General features: G+C 34.5%; 2 protein-coding genes across 2 annotated transcripts in view; one reads left to right on the forward strand and one right to left on the reverse strand.

Moving 5' to 3' along the window:
• LOC129796083 (MOXD1 homolog 2) overlaps window positions 1–15967 on the reverse strand; it is a 271362-nt gene that overhangs the window by 208261 nt on the left and 47134 nt on the right. Inside the window, exon 2 of the mRNA XM_055837796.1 lies at window positions 13644–13726. The gene's annotated coding sequence lies outside the window, so the exon portion shown is untranslated. The remainder of the gene's footprint in view (window positions 1–13643; window positions 13727–15967) is intronic.
• The window catches only part of LOC129796081 (long-chain-fatty-acid--CoA ligase 6), a 215337-nt gene that overhangs the window by 7897 nt on the left and 191473 nt on the right, over window positions 1–15967 (forward strand). The window lies entirely within an intron of this gene.

Consider the following 15967-nt stretch of genomic DNA (forward strand, 5'->3'; position numbering starts at 1 on the left):
GAGGAAACGAGCAAAATGCAAATCTTTCCAATCGCAAAAAATAGGCAAAAAATCAACGTTGCTCCAACACGGTAAAACTAATTCAATATTCAAACTATTGCCATGCTCTATCCTTTAGGTTTTAGTTCTCCTGCTCTTTTCTATTCATTTTTTTCTGTGTACCCTCTCTCACCCTCTCTTAATGTATATTTGATTTGTTTTCCTCGCGAGAGTCAATCATCACTGCACCTTGTATGATTTTCATCGTAAGCAAAAATCATATTTCTGTCACTGACATGCCCTCAATAAAATTTCAATCGTGTGTAGGTACTAAATCAACCCTTAAATTGGAAGTAAATTCACCGTCAAGATGATGTATTAAGAAGGAAAATTGTGATAAGGAAAACTTCCATAAAATAAACTTTTGCAAGCTAAATGTTGTAGTCGTAGGTATCCAGAAATGGTGTTTGAGCTATTTGACAACTTGAAAAGTCAGACAGATCAGTTTTTTTTTTCAGTAAATGTTAAAAGAAATAAATTCAGGAAAAAAAACTTATATAGAAAATATTTTAAAAAAAATAGAATTTTCAAATATTATTGCAAAAAACTATCAAACGTTAGAAATGTCACGTTAGAAAAATTAAATCTTTAAATGACATAAGTTGGAACAGATACGTTAAACATTAGAATAAACGTCAAGCGTAAGAAAACAAATGTCAAGCGGTTCAGTTAAACCTCGAATTTTTTAAATAGAAATTTCAACCATTATTGGAAAAATAACGTCTAACATTAGAATAAACGTCAAATGATAAAAAAAAAATGTAAAACGTTAGAAAAATCTACGTAAAATATTTAAAAAAAAATGTTCAGCGCTGTATTTGAAGTCAAACTTATAAAAAACAGAAACATCAACGTTAGAAAAAAAACGTAAGTCCTTTGAACAGCAGAAATTGATAAAATGTGCTAATTCAAATGCAATAGTAAACACTCCATTGAATAAATTTGTACTAAAAATTCGAATTTTTTGTTTGTTTTATATTCTCCAAATTTTTCACCCTTCTATCTATATATAATACATACAACAGACATAGCACACACGGGAAAAGTTTAATACACTTCGCACGGATATGCTATTGCAAATTTTGTTGATGTAATTGATTTTTGCGGCAATTGAGGGTGGTTTTTCATTGAAAAAAAAACGAGAGAAATTAAATTTTTCACCCTATTGGTTTGGGGGTGGGTCCTATGTAAGCTGATTGATTGATTCGATATTTGCATGTGACTGCAACATGTCATCGTGTAGTTTTTTTGGGTTTATATTATGGTAGATTTTTACTTTGTAAATTTTTTTACGCACTACATCCATTAATTGAAGCAACCCAAACAAAGGGATTCCATTCTATAATCTATTTTGCAAAGGAATTGATGGCGGAATGTATGAAGGATGATCCTCTATCGCAGAACAATTTTAACCCATTCCATCTTGTAGAGGATCAAAAAACATTGAAGAATCGCGAGAGAAACTCCTCAAAATCCACTGGGATCACATCGAAAAGTGCAAATAAAAATTGCAAAAAAATTCAAATATTGCGACGCCATTCGACGTTTTTTTCCCTATAAAAAATGTTTCAAAAGTTTTCTGTAGACTTGTCGCTCATTTTCTGTAGAGTTTTTTTCTAGTCAAAATAAATGTTTATTATTTCGTTTCTGGAGTGATTTCTACATCGGATCAGGTGATCCACTGCGAAATGAAGCTGAGGGAGGTTGACACAACCAGCCCCTTGTAAATCAAAACAAATCTTTTTACATTTCTTGGGCCTCTTGGGCAGTGAGAATTTTAGCAAATCTGACCGAGTTGAATCTCATCCAGCGCAATATACCTGATTCAGATGTAGAAATCAGTTTTGTAGTCAGTATCCGAAAATATTCGACGGAGTCATCAAGCAAATCATGACCAGCACGGAAGACATTTCTGAGAGTCGCAGAACTAACTGCCCTCAAAGCTATTCTGGGATTCCTCCGGAAAGTCTCCTTCGGCGGATTGTAACACTGAGGAAGTCCACAAAATCTTCATCACCGTCTTCCCATACATCTTTCCCAAGAGCAATGACTTCCTGGAGCTGACAAAAGTGATTCTCAACTCTCATTTTGCCTCTCAGAGTTCTTTTCTGCAGAATGCCCACGAGGTTTTGCTGTAGAAATTGGGACTTCCGGAAGCGAAAGATTTGCTCCGGCACATTGAAATTGAATCAATGGGTAGTGAACAGAAATTCCATGTCCTCCTCCTTGTTGCATCCACTCTCGAGGAGGCTGCAATGTCAAGACATCCGGAAGTCTCATGAAATTATTCACAGCAATAAACTCGCAATTAGTTTGTTTTCTCAGTGCTTTGAGAGTATCATTAGATGCACAGACTTCCAAGGAGCAGAAGATTTCACAGATTCAGATGTAGAAATCACTCCAGAAACGAAAAAATAAACATTTATTTTGACTAGAAAAAAACTCTACAGAAAATGAGCGACAAGTCTACAGAAAACTTTTGAAACATTTTTTATAGGGAAAAAAACGTCGAATGGCGTCGCAATATTTGAATTTTTTGGCAATTTTTATTTGCACTTTTCGATGTGATCCCAGTGGATTTTGAGGAGTTTCTCTCGCGATTCTTCAATGTTTTTTGATCCTCTACAAGATGGAATGGGTTAAAATTGTTCTGCGATAGAGGATCATCCTTCATACATTCCGCCATCAATTCCTTTTCTATAGATTTGTGGTAACCACATGCAGCGGATATAAATATTTTTGGAAATTTTATTTATTTGTAGAGTAGATAGTTTGGGAATTTCAAAATAGACCTATAGAATTTTTTTAAATCTTTTTTTTATGTTGTCGCAACTTTCTCTACAACTAAATTATTTTATTTTATTTTAAGGAGCTAAATATTTTTTTTGGCGAGGAAATAAAGATATTTTCAACCTTTAAATTTCCTCTCTAAATATCTTCTTCTAAGAAGAAGCATCTAAAAGGGATCTTTCAAACTCACTTCCAAAAATAAGTTCTCGAAAGGTATATCGCACCTCATCGCAGGTAGATTTTATCTTCCGCGTTGAAAAGGGTTCCCATCCCCAGACCCATTGATTGGAGTACATCAAGAATGGTTGACATGGGTGGGGTGTGAGGGAGACCTTTACCTCCCTCCGGTGTACCACGTTAAATCCCACGACGCGGTGAAACACAATAATCCTCTGCCAATGTCTAAGGTATAATATACTTTCGTGCACGGTTAAGGTCTATTGTGTGGGTTGGTACGTGAGTTTTTAATTAAAAGTGAAATCTCACGAGACGAAGGAATACCTTTTTCACACCACAAATTCGTGGTGTGTCTTGTTGACACTCCGTACGGAAATTCTTAGATGTGGAATTATTTATGCAAGAAGCATCCACTGTGCGTGCCTCCTCCGCATCTTATATATTTTGAACTTCCGCCACCATCATAAATTCACTCACAATTTCTTCAACACACCGCTTTTCCTCACCCATCGATAGCGGAAGAGTAATGATTCGCCTTTTTTATGGGGCTCTCTGGCTGCCTCTGGTGTATTTGGGAATCCACTGCGAGTGATTTTCATCATTACTCTTCCGCAAGGATCATCCTGTGTGAGGATGGCATGGCTTCTGCTGCGTGTCAGTGATGGGTGATTTTCTGCGTGTTTCTTTCATTTTATTAACCACACATCGCACCACTTTAACCAAGAGATTGCTCAATATACTTTAGGATAAGTCTTCAAGCTCAGCTTCAGGCAAATAAAGTTGCCAACACACATTTGGTGGCAATTCATCCCAAAATCAACCGAAAGGGTTGCTTTTTCATTGCTTCATGATGATGTGTGGGAAATTCTTTTATTTTTTGTGACTTTTTCATTGACTTTTGTAAACTTTTCTTCAAGACAATTGATGTATTTAAACCCTTTCAGGTCTGCTATCAATTTAGAAAGCTGATTGAACTTAAAAAATTTTTTATGGGTTCCTTTGAGCTCAAATAAGACATTATTGGCAAAAAAAAACCCAACTCAAAAATTTTCGGTTTTTCGTCCTTGCTGATCCTGTGAATCCTTAGGGATATCCTTTTGTGGTCATAAAATGATAAAGGATTGCAAAGACATAGTTTTGTACTAATTTGGACTCAATATTCATAAGATAACTACCTATATAAAAATACAACATTTTCAAAATTGACCCTTTGGGTCAGCGTATGACCCAATGGACTTGAAAGGGTTAATTTCATTTTAAAATCTGAAAAATTCTCTCTATAAAATTTCCTTAAGATTATGTATGAAAAGCACTGCTGCTGGTTGTGCCGGTTGTAAATATTCAGGGGTTGTTTGACCTTTAAAAGAAGCATCTTCTTCAATCAATACATTATGCTCCTGCTTCAGCATGTTTCCACTTGATTAACTACTGTTGTCTTCCCGTGTATACCAAAAATAACCACACACAGCGAGAGAATTTTCTTCAATGGGAAATATCAATGAAAAACATGTTGTTGGATTTTTTTCCTCGCTGAAGAATATTGAAGAAAAATTCCTCGTTAAAGAATAAACAATTAGGTGGTACTCCACCTGGAAAGTATCCATCTACTTTCATTGAAAAATTGATGGATGATGGGAGGTAGAGTGCGCGCAAATGTTGCGAAAAGAAGCAAACAAGAGGAATTTTTTTCTTATGAAAAAGTAAAACGATGGCGGAAAATAGCATTAATGTTCCTGTCTGCATAGTATGCAACTTTTTCCCTCAGGTCGTCCATCACAGGTGGGGTGGGTGGTATAGCGTTCAGGGGTTGTGCATGTGGGTGGAGGTAGGGTGCATTGGAAGGACAAAATGGGTGGATAATTGGAGTGTTGTGATGAAAAATAAAGTCACCTGCAAATGTTTACAAGGATGTAAATCAAATACGGGGGTGGTTTTCATATATACTCTGCGGTTTGGGGGTTTCATGTGATCTCTTTCAATTTCTTTTGGGGATGAGAGAGAAACTAGCTCATGGCACTGAGCTACTAAGAGGAAAATTCTGAAATTCTTGCTCTTCCAAAATATATTTTTGCTTCTCCTCTAGGAGTTGGGGAAGATGCTTAAATGTGTGTGTGTGTGTGTGCGGGGGTGGTTTGTGCAGAATTCGTAAAAATGCGAGCATTCAGATTGCTGTGCACACGACATTTCTCCTTGGTGGGTGAAAATGCGGAAAAGTGGAATAAAAATGATGTATACCCACCGTCTTGGGACTCTCTCAACGTCCCCATAGTATCGCGCACAGCCACCTCACACCCCCTCCGAAGCCTTCGGTGGGGGGATGATATTCTTGGTAGGTGGCAGGAAATTTGCCAGAGAGTATATATAGCAGAGTGTATGTATGTGTAGCTTTTTTTGTGTGTGCTTCAAAAAAAAATCCCCAGCACTTTATATATCGTCGCTTAGGATGATTTATACGGGGAACGTTGGGAAAAATCTGGAAATTGTGCCAAAACCACGTCCAACATTGATTATGTTTCCCTCCTCTTCTGCTTATAACCTACACATACTCCCCAATTTTTTTTTCAGCATGGAGACAAGTTCTGCTTGTTTTTTTTTCTGTGTGTGCCTCTTCGGTTTTTCCTCCCATTTCCGTGAGAAGCGATTTAGAAGAAAATCTCCACCATGATTCAATTCCGCGATTTCTCTAAGTGCCATCCTTCTTATCTTCCTTCCTTCCACACCCACTTCAACCCTCCCAGAAACATGTACAAAAATTTCACAAACAGCTCAAGTGGGTGAAGTTACCACCACTCCAGAGGAAAATATTATTTTGATGCGTGCAGATAAAATTGATGATATTATTGTATAACAATTTCCTCTCTCCTCTAAGCTCATAAACAGAATTATTCTCTAGGATGGAGCTTGTTTGTTTCCACCAAAGAAATCCCACTATTTAAATTCCAGGCACTATCATGAACTATTGGTGTTTGATAAACAAACATCAAGACGGGAACAATCCAAAAGCAATTTTCAGCCATTTCCAAACTCTCTCTCTCTCCCCAATCGCTTTTAAAATTCTAATTGTGGTGTCACAAACACAAATTTGTACCAACTTAATTTTCCAAACCATGGTTCGCTCTAAGCTCCCCAGGTTACAATCGATATTTAAATTGTCTGTAAAAGACCCAAACGATGAAAGGGTTTTGCAGCATGAAACCTCAAAAGATTTCCCCAAAAATAAGTTTTCAAGTCACAGAGGAGGAAAAGAAGTTTTTGTATGTAAACCCTCACCCTGGCCCTCTGCCCATTTTATGCCTTACAGGTGTTCAACAATGGGTGAAACATTGTGCTTGACTTCCATAGAGTCATCATTAAAAATTATTATACTCCATTCGAGATTTGAATACGAAATTTTGAATATTCTTTTCATTTTTTTTTCTTTTTCAAGGAAACCTGAAGTTTTTAAAAATTATATGTATATAGGTCGCTAGAGGGTCGCTATTGATCATAAGAAAGTAAACTGGGTATTCTGAGAAGACTTTTCATGAAGTTCTTGAAGATTTATTTAAGTGTATTGCAAAAAGGGGTCTATTCATTTTTATTCAAACTACTCAAGTAAAAATCTTTTAGATGATTGTATCAGAATCTAAAAGTACTTAAAATGATTTTTACTTAAACTCAATCCTATTCAACTCACGCAATTTAAACGATTTTAGGGATTATATAAAAGTTAAATTTTCACAATTTTCCAATCTAAAAATGAATAAAACCCTTTTTGAAAATGCATAATTTTTTAACATTTTTTTTGTAAAGAACCATAAATTAAAAACAATAAATAAAAAGAATTAAGTTTATGACATTTATATGGAGAATTAGATACTTTAAAAATTTTTAATGAAAATTTAATCAAATAAAAAATATTTTCCTTGAAGAAGTCTCTATAATTTTCCTGGAAACTCTATCTATTTTGTATATAATTAAAATAGTTTCATAACATATTGTGAACATTTTCATACAATATCTAAGTTAATTAAATAGTTGAATTATGAATACATAAGCTCACAATGAATCCCAAACTATGTGGGCGTCTCGAGTAATAATTATAGTTAGTATAATCTTCATATTTAAATTTATTTTCAGTGCAAAAAGATCGCAGACATTTGAGAGTCTTTTGAAAGTGAGAACTTTATCCTGGAATCACAAGAATTTTCTCATTGATAATGATACTAAGGAAGATATGTTGAGGGTTTGTAGGTAGGTAGGTATATGTAGTTATACTTAAAGCATCCAAAAAGGTAAAGTATAAATTCCTCAGGTAATTCCAACTAACAGTGTGACTGATACGTGCTTCAGATGGAATTCCAAGGAGTTTAATTTGCAACCATTTCACGCACCCACACACAGCTACAAATCCAAATCCTTCTCTCCTTGGTAACTAAGGCAAAGGGGTTTACCTACGTATAGTCTCCGAAAGAAATCCTCAAGAAGCACTTTGTTTGGGTGCCTGCCACACCATCATCCCTGTCATAATTTCTATCGCATTACAACCGTGAGAGCCATGAGATCCCGTGCGTGGTGTCCCCTCGCTCTATTTGAATAGGAGGCCCCGTGTGTGCCAGAAAAAAATCTTTCTTGCTTTTTTTATCCCTGGGATTTGGTCCATGTGAGACGGCAGAAATTATAATTGCAAGGCAGGTAAAAGGTGTCAAAATTCACAGGTCTCATGTTTAAAGGCATCACCCAAATATGGATTCAAAAATTCCACAAGCATGGCGAACGTGTTTCGGGTGGGGAATTTTTTTTTACGTTTGATGAGTTCTTCTCCCTCATTGAAACTTCTGCGAACCTTTTTTGCCGTATTTTTAAAACTTTAATAAAATATTATATTTCACACCGGCATGGAGGGAAATGAGCAAAAGAGGGGCAAAAAAAATACGAAGCGATTCTCCGGCGTACCAAAAGAGCCCTGATTCAACAATAAATTTCATATTTATATATTCATTCTTTTTAAATGGGATGTGTGTGAATGCCAAAAGTGAGACCAAGAGTGAGACTGTTTGTGAGGAAAAAGGGAATTTTGGTTTATAATAAAAACATTTTATATTATTTTAAATTGAAAATTTAGTTAAAGGGATTTTTTGAATAAAAATTAATTGTTAAAAATGTATATTTCACACGATTTTGATTAATTTATTGATTTATTTTGATTTAAAAAAGAACTCTTTTTCTAATAAAGAAAAAAAATGATTTTCCTAAACTTAAGCTTGCTATTTAAATTCGCTCTATTTCCTTAAATCATTTTGCAGACATCTTCCCAAGAAAGTTGTAAGAAAATAAATCATTTGGCCCTCATATTGAAATGTTCCATTTATCGTACTTGCATTGTTATGTATTAAATTTCCACCATGTGTTTGCGAGCTCTTTTACTTCAATATATATATACTGCATTCAACGAGGCACATATACGCACAATTTATGTGAACAAAGGAATTCCGGTTGTTCTTGGCACCTCTCAAAGCGAAGGACTCTGTTAAGTACTACCAGGTACCACCCCTCGAATCCCCAGGGTACACATCAATTGTCCTTAGCTGTTGACACTCAATTCTTTTCAATACTAAACCCACCATAAACTCCCTGAGAGCATTGGATTCCCATGTTGTGTCTGCATGTGTCATAGTGCAGTGAGAAAGGTCAGACATTGAGGAAATGATCAGAGAGAAAATTTAGATTTCTTTTAGCATCAAAGGGCAAATAATGTGATGAATATATCAAGAAATAAAATTTGAATTCTTTTCGAAACTCAGAGCAATATTGAAAAAGAGTTGTATATGCGCTTAAAATCCTCCGCGTTGAGGAAGATGTGTAAGAATGTCTTTATTGAAAAATCACACTTTAAGGGCTCTTCGGGGGAAAATAATTTGATTTATGGGTTGTTTATTAAATGGGAAATTTCCAAGTGGCAATAAACGGTAGCCCCGAGCAGCAATATTTCACCATCTCGCCTCCAATGTGTGCACCATAGAGACTCCACGGTGTATTGAATACCATCGATTCGTCTCTTCTGCCCCGTTGTGCATTCCACGGGAACTCACACGATGGTACGTTTAAAGGCAAAAGATCTTTCTTTGATGTAAAATGTAATTCTATCTGTTAAATTTCATTCTTAATCTCTGTTTTTTATCTTTAATTGAAAGAGAATAATTAATTCCTCTTAAAGAATCTCGAGGAATTATTTAAAATTTTTATTGTCGAAGGATCGGAAAATATTTAGAAGAAAAAAATTGTTTTTTTTTTCAGAAAAGTTCTAACAAAAGAAAATTCTGTAAAGTTCTAACAAAAAGTCCTTTAATTTTTTTATGGTTTTACTTATATTCCGATTGGTAAGTGAACCGATTTTGATAAATCTACCTCTTGAACAGTTTATCAGATTTACTAAAATCGTATCAAAATGGATATACTATCACAGATCATTGAATATTTATTCAAATCCAGGAAAATATTTCTAAAATTAAGCAATAGTTCGATTTTGATAAATTTACAAACATTGAAGAGCAAAAGAAATTGCCTTTCCTAAAACTGATATACTACTCAAAATCGGTTTACAATAACCGGAAAAGTTGAAATGAAAGTCACATAAAGAAAATTCCTTCATTGTGCTCACCTCTAAAAGGAAAAATCTGGCATCGAAAGATCTTTCTACGGGAAACCCATTAAATCCATTTGGATGAGTAAATTTCACAAAAACACCTTTTCTTCAATGTGAAAAAATATGTTTTTTATCGCAACATACATAAATTTTGAGCTGTCATGTCTCACTTCGTCGCTTCATTGGCATTTCAGCTTAACTTCTTTTTGGAACTTCTTGCAAAAGTCGTTAGAGATGTCTTCATTCTGTCATACCACCACCACCACCCTTTTTGGGACCATCACCCTTCCACGCACAAAAGCTCACCCCCCCTCCCCACACTTTCACCGTGTGAGCTTTTGTGCTCGCCCAAGGAAGAAAAATGATAAGAATTGCGAAAAGTATAATCCCAGCAGCAACATTGAGTTTTCATACATGAAAAATATTGCACTGTAAATAGAGTAAATTCCTCCTCTTTTATAACATACTTAGAGGGATGTTGAGTGCGAGCACTGTATATGGATGGTATTCAAGAGCGGAGGAATTTTTTCGGGTGGTTTGGGGGGTTACTTTCTGCGGAAAAATCATCTCTTTTCAGAACAACAATAAAATGATAAGTGCAAAATGTGCTGCGGATGAGAACTGACAGACTCTCCATGCCGTGGTGGGTGGGTGCGGAAAAAAACTCTCGAGAAAAACGAGGCCCCCTACACTGTAATATTTTCCCATTGTACATAGAAGGGGAGAGAGTGGGTGATGAAAAACCACCCCCAAGTCAAATTCATATTCAAATCGTATGCAAATTTTCAAAATTGAATTGTAACGCCTACTTCATTTTGTTTTGTATGTTGTCTAATGTTGAGGGGGCTAAACCACCCCCTCGTCGTGTTTTTTTTTGCCTGCCATATAACTGAAAATGGATTTTGTGTGCGCATTACAAATAAACACTGCAACAATGCCGAAAGGTATATGAGGGGGTGTGAGCTATCAAGGGTGGTATTTTGTAACACTAAACCGCCACTCAATCACACGAAGAAAAGCCAGTTTATGTAGATTACATAAAACATATAGAAAATATTCCCAATTAGTTGGTGTTCCACTTCGTGGCCAACACCAAGTATTGTAATCGTCGGAAAAACCGACCACCTCAGATCGGGCTTAAACTTGGTATGAGCACGTTTTAGACATCCCACATTACGAAAATGGTGGTGGAAAATTTTTGATCCGGCCGGCCTGCCGTCCTGCCGTCCTGCCGTCCTGCCGTCCTGCCGGTGCGCCAAACTTTGCCTTATAGCTCAAGAACGGTAATAGATAGAGACTTCGGGTTTGAAGTTTTCTATAGAAATGTGGGTGTAAAATTTCATTTTTTCGCATTTTCAAAATCCAAGATGGCCGCCGTCCGCCATTTTGAAATACCGTCGACCAGTTCCCTTAAAGCTAGAGGTCTGAAATTTTAGTATGTTGTAGAGCTCAGTGAGATGTTTTCATAAACAAATCATACTTGAAAGTCGGTCAAGCGGTTTAGCAAATATGGCGGCCTAAAGCAAAAAGTGTTTTTTCGATATAACTCGAGAACGGCTTGACCGATTTTGATCATCTTGGTATCAAATGAAAGGTATTGAGAAGCCCTACAACTGTTTAGAACATTTCAAGTTTTAAAAACATCCGCAAGAGGCGCTAAAAACAAAAACAAAAATTGCCTAACTTTAAAGGGCTATATCTCCGAACATCTGTTATAGATTTCCTTTAAATTTTGATATGTTGTAGCCTGACTCAATATCTATCACCAGTCCGAAAATGAAGAAATTCTATGTTGCCGTTTAGAAGATATCGCAGTTTGAAAAATTCTTGAATTTGAAAAGTTCTAAGAGCCATATCTCCTGAACTACTTGTCTGATTTTGCTCAATTTGGTATCAAATTAAAGGTTTTGCAATTATCTACAACTTTCTAGAACATCAGAAACCTCTAGAACCATTCCTTCAAGACGAAAAATGCGAAAAACTCTTTTTGTGAAACAAAAATCCGCCACTTTGTGTTCTAGAGGTGACCTTGAAAATCATTGAGATATATGTCAAATTATAGCTTATTTCAAGACCTTTCTAGAACTAATCATGAAATTTCTGTAGGTGTTATAGAACTAGAGATATGAACATTTTTATGCATCAAATTGCTGAATTTCACAAAAAAAATAAACTTTGCCTACTAATATTGCTCACAAATAGTATTACAACGCATAAACAAACTTCTACACGTTGTGGGACACCAACTCTTATAACTGGACGCGTTATGATTGACTTTCCCATTATCATTGCCATTTTCTCTTAGCGATTTACTCTAGCAAAAATTTAATAATCATGAAATTTACATATTTCAAACTTTCCCCATTATTTCATCCACTTTACCCATCAACCACCCTTCGCCCCCTCGCGAAAACGCCATTCGTATGTTAAATTGAATTGGATAAAATATTGCGAAATGGGTTTAACAGAAATCATACCATTGTATGGGTGTCTTCATGCGCGGAATGAAGCTGAATCGTTTTTTTATATATACATATATGTATATAATTTAGTACCACACTTTGCACACAGAAATCCCAAAAACGTCCAAATAATGAACTTACATTCTCATCTACCCCCAGAGCAGAGAATATTATTTTGCAATTCATATTGCTTTCGGTCCTCTGCGCTTTGTTCACCAATTTAATTTGTATTTTTCACGGATATACACAGAGAAAGAGAGCTTTAGTGAATATTTAATTGAATTTATTTGATGTATTTTGTCTGTGAGAATGTGCTAAAACAAACCTCTTTCTATTTCCCCACTGAAGTGCTTTTAATTTCCGCAAAGTCGTTATTAGGATTATGCACCTACCTGGCCTACCTACACATTTTGAGGGGTTGTTTTTTTTTTATTTACGGGTTCTTGAGGGGTTGTGTTTGTGTTAAAAAGCTCACTCATAAAGATCTTTTTGCAGAAAATGCAATGACTTCTTCATAAAAAAAAAACCCTAATTTTTTATTAATATTCGGATTTGTTGCATTAAAATTAATATTTCATTTTTAGAAGAATTTTTAGAGAAAGAAATTAATACGAAAATTAAAAAAGTTTTCTTGATAAGCGTTAACAAAATAATTTAGTGAGAAAGGTGATGGAAATTTTGAAGATTTCAATTAATCGGTCATATTCTGCGGTCCAAGAATTTTATTTGAAATTTGAAGAATTTGTTCTGAAAATTCAACAATTTCAAGGATTTATTGGGCGCAGAATACTCGATATTTAAATATTTTTAATTGATTTTTCATAATTCTAAGAATACATTTTTTTCCTGGAATTAGACCTAAAATTTCTAATGTACAATTTTAAAGAATTTGTACCAAAAGATTCAGAAGAAAATATATCTATAAGACATAAAAAGAATTTAATTTAAAGTTTTTATTTTTAATTCGAATCTTCTCAAGCTTAAACACTTTTTTATGACTTATGATTAATTCAAAATTCAACTTGAAAATGTTCTTTTTTTTTAAACCAGCAATATCAAAAAAATATTTTTTTTTAAATTCTAAGCTAAAGGTTTTTTTGCACCAAATATTTTCAAAATCTTTGACCATTTTTTCTCTTTTCTTAATATTATAAAATATTTAATACTTAATAAGAATTTAATAAAATAAAAAAGAGAAGAATAAAATTCATTACAGATTTGAAGAATTTTTTTGATTAATTAATTTAAGAATTAAACTAATTACATTAAAAAAATAATCTTTGAAAAATAATTAAACCTTTTTTTTTAATAAATCCCTTTATTTATTTTTTTGAGTGTATTAAAATATTATTTCAGCATTCATATTCAAGTCTATAAAATGGAATTATAGCAGGATGAATTGTACGTTATTGCATTTCATAGACAGAGGATCCTATACACAACACTTTCATGTTTGTGAATGAATAATCCTCAAAAATACGACAAAACAGGTAGTAAAATGTGTGATTTTCCTGGCAAAAATTTTAAATTAAAATTTTTCATTCACTCACCCGGATTCTTTGTTGGGTTTTTTTTTAATAAGTGTCCCAAGCAGTTAATTGTCCAACTCCCAGGGGTTTGAGGGATTAAAAGTCTGCAAAAAGGAAAGAAGAAGTTTTTATATTTAATAACCCATTTGGTGCCTTTTGATAGTTCAATAAAATTTATTTGAGCGTAAAAGTAGTTAATAAACGTCTCGTCCAATATCATTCTTGTAAATCTGACATTTTTATGAATTACATTGGGAACAGCTGCTTTTTATATGTGTAGCTTCCCCGCGTCTGAACCTCCTTGTCTAACTTTTTACATTTCTTCCCGTATATACTATTATTATTTATAGTTAATACTTTTTCCTCCCTATGGGTTTGTGTTAACTGGTGCGCTTCTTATCCTCGAAAAAAAAACTTTTCAGCCTCTATAAGCCACCCACAAAGCAATTTTCCTTCACAATGTTTGTTTGTTGTGCCTTGCGAGAGAGATAAATGGCAGGCAAGGGAGAAAAAAAAGATAAATACTTCAAAAGAATCATATGCCGTATATGGAAACAAATATTGGAAACTATCATCCATGAAATATGATTCTTTCAGGTATGGTTCACCCCGAAAAACCTTTCCCAATATTCGGAGGATTACAATGCGCAGTGTTGAAAAAAAAAGAGAAAACATTTCAACCGAACATCCCTCGTCATGTGCACGATGGCAGTTGGAGTTTACACATTGAACGTCACATCAAACAAATTATTTTGATGCATCTATGCCGGTATTTTTTCTCTCGATAAATTAATCCATTGCTGGAGAAACCAATTTTTCCCCCCAATGAGGTACACACATAAAAAAAAAATATCCACAAGAATGGAATGAATATCCCCCCAAATTGACTGGATAAATTGGTCAAGTAATTTATCCTCCACATATATGAACATAAGTCCATAAATCAAGCTTATAGTGAGAACCTCATTTTCCAATAGCACGCTTTGAACTTCATTTTATACCGTCACAAAAATCCCTTCAAAGGTATTTCTCAAATATAAGAGAAATTCCCTCTTTTAGAGAGAAAACCTTTGCTACATACATGCATATATGTACTTAACAGAATGCCCTGAAAGTCTCACCAATTTTTGCCTGCAAAAGACATTTTGTGGCACACAACTACCTGCGAACGATGAAGATCTGTCACACAAAGTAAAAATCTTTTGATCAACCCATAGAGGTGACGAAAGCAAAAATGAGCAGTTGGGAGATTAAAGGCACAAAATCCATATTATATTCTCAGCATTTTGGCATATCACACACAAAAAAAAAGAGCAAAGAAAGCCTACAGAGGAAAAAAAAGAAGGTGTGAGTGTTCAGGAGACACGCCAAAATCCCTCTGAAGTTTATAATCCCTCTGGTTTAAATTCTTGTCCATGAGTTTTTTATTGTCTGCGCAGATCTTGTGGTTCCCCAGTACAGCTGCACTGGAGTTTATCATTCCGTCTCCTCGATAATCTCAAAATTATTGCATGTCTCGGAGAATTTTATACTGCAAGCGAGACTTTAAGTCCATCTCGTGGTTTTTTTTTGTTGAATAAAAGAAAGACAAGCTCGGAGCTACACTATTGAAGGAGTAAAATGCAAAAGATATGTATGACAGGGTAGAAGGAACTTTGATATTTATTTTCATTTTCTTCGAGAAGTACTATAAGGTCATTAAGTATCTAGAGAAATAATTCGTAAAATGAATGAAGTACAACCAACAAAACAAGCTCTTAAAGTGTCTAAATGACATAAATTTCTTTCAAACGAAAACTAAAATTCTTTTCTAGGTTTTTCTAACAAAATTTTCAAATACTAGATCGAAATAGAGCTATTTGGTAGTCACTGAGACTCAATTTTAAATGAAATGCGCTAGAAATTGCAGTGGAGGCGCCGGGATTTTCCGAGTTTTTCTTCTAAACGCTATAATTTCATATCAAAATTAATTTAAATGATTTTCTATGTTTTTCTGAAAAAAAAATTAATTCAAAGTAAATGAAAAGATAGGAGCACCTGGTAGTCATAGGGCGCCTTAATTTTAAAAGTAAAATATAGTAAAAGGCGATGGAGGCGCCAGGTAATTTTATTCACAGTCCTAAATTCACTTCAAAATTAATTTAAATGATTTTCTTGATTGTTCTACGAAAAAATTTAAATTTTTAATTGAAATGGAGTCGTCTGGTGGTTACGTACCGCCCTGGTTTTCAAACTAAATTAAAATAAAAAGCAATGGAGGCGCCAGGTTATTTTTTTTAACGACATAAACACACTTTTAAATGAAAATAAATGTCTTTCTAATAATTAATGTTCCTTCAAAGTTC

This window comes from Lutzomyia longipalpis, chromosome 4 (genome assembly GCF_024334085.1).
Source record: "Lutzomyia longipalpis isolate SR_M1_2022 chromosome 4, ASM2433408v1".
In the NCBI taxonomy this organism is placed as follows: Eukaryota; Metazoa; Arthropoda; class Insecta; order Diptera; family Psychodidae; genus Lutzomyia; species Lutzomyia longipalpis.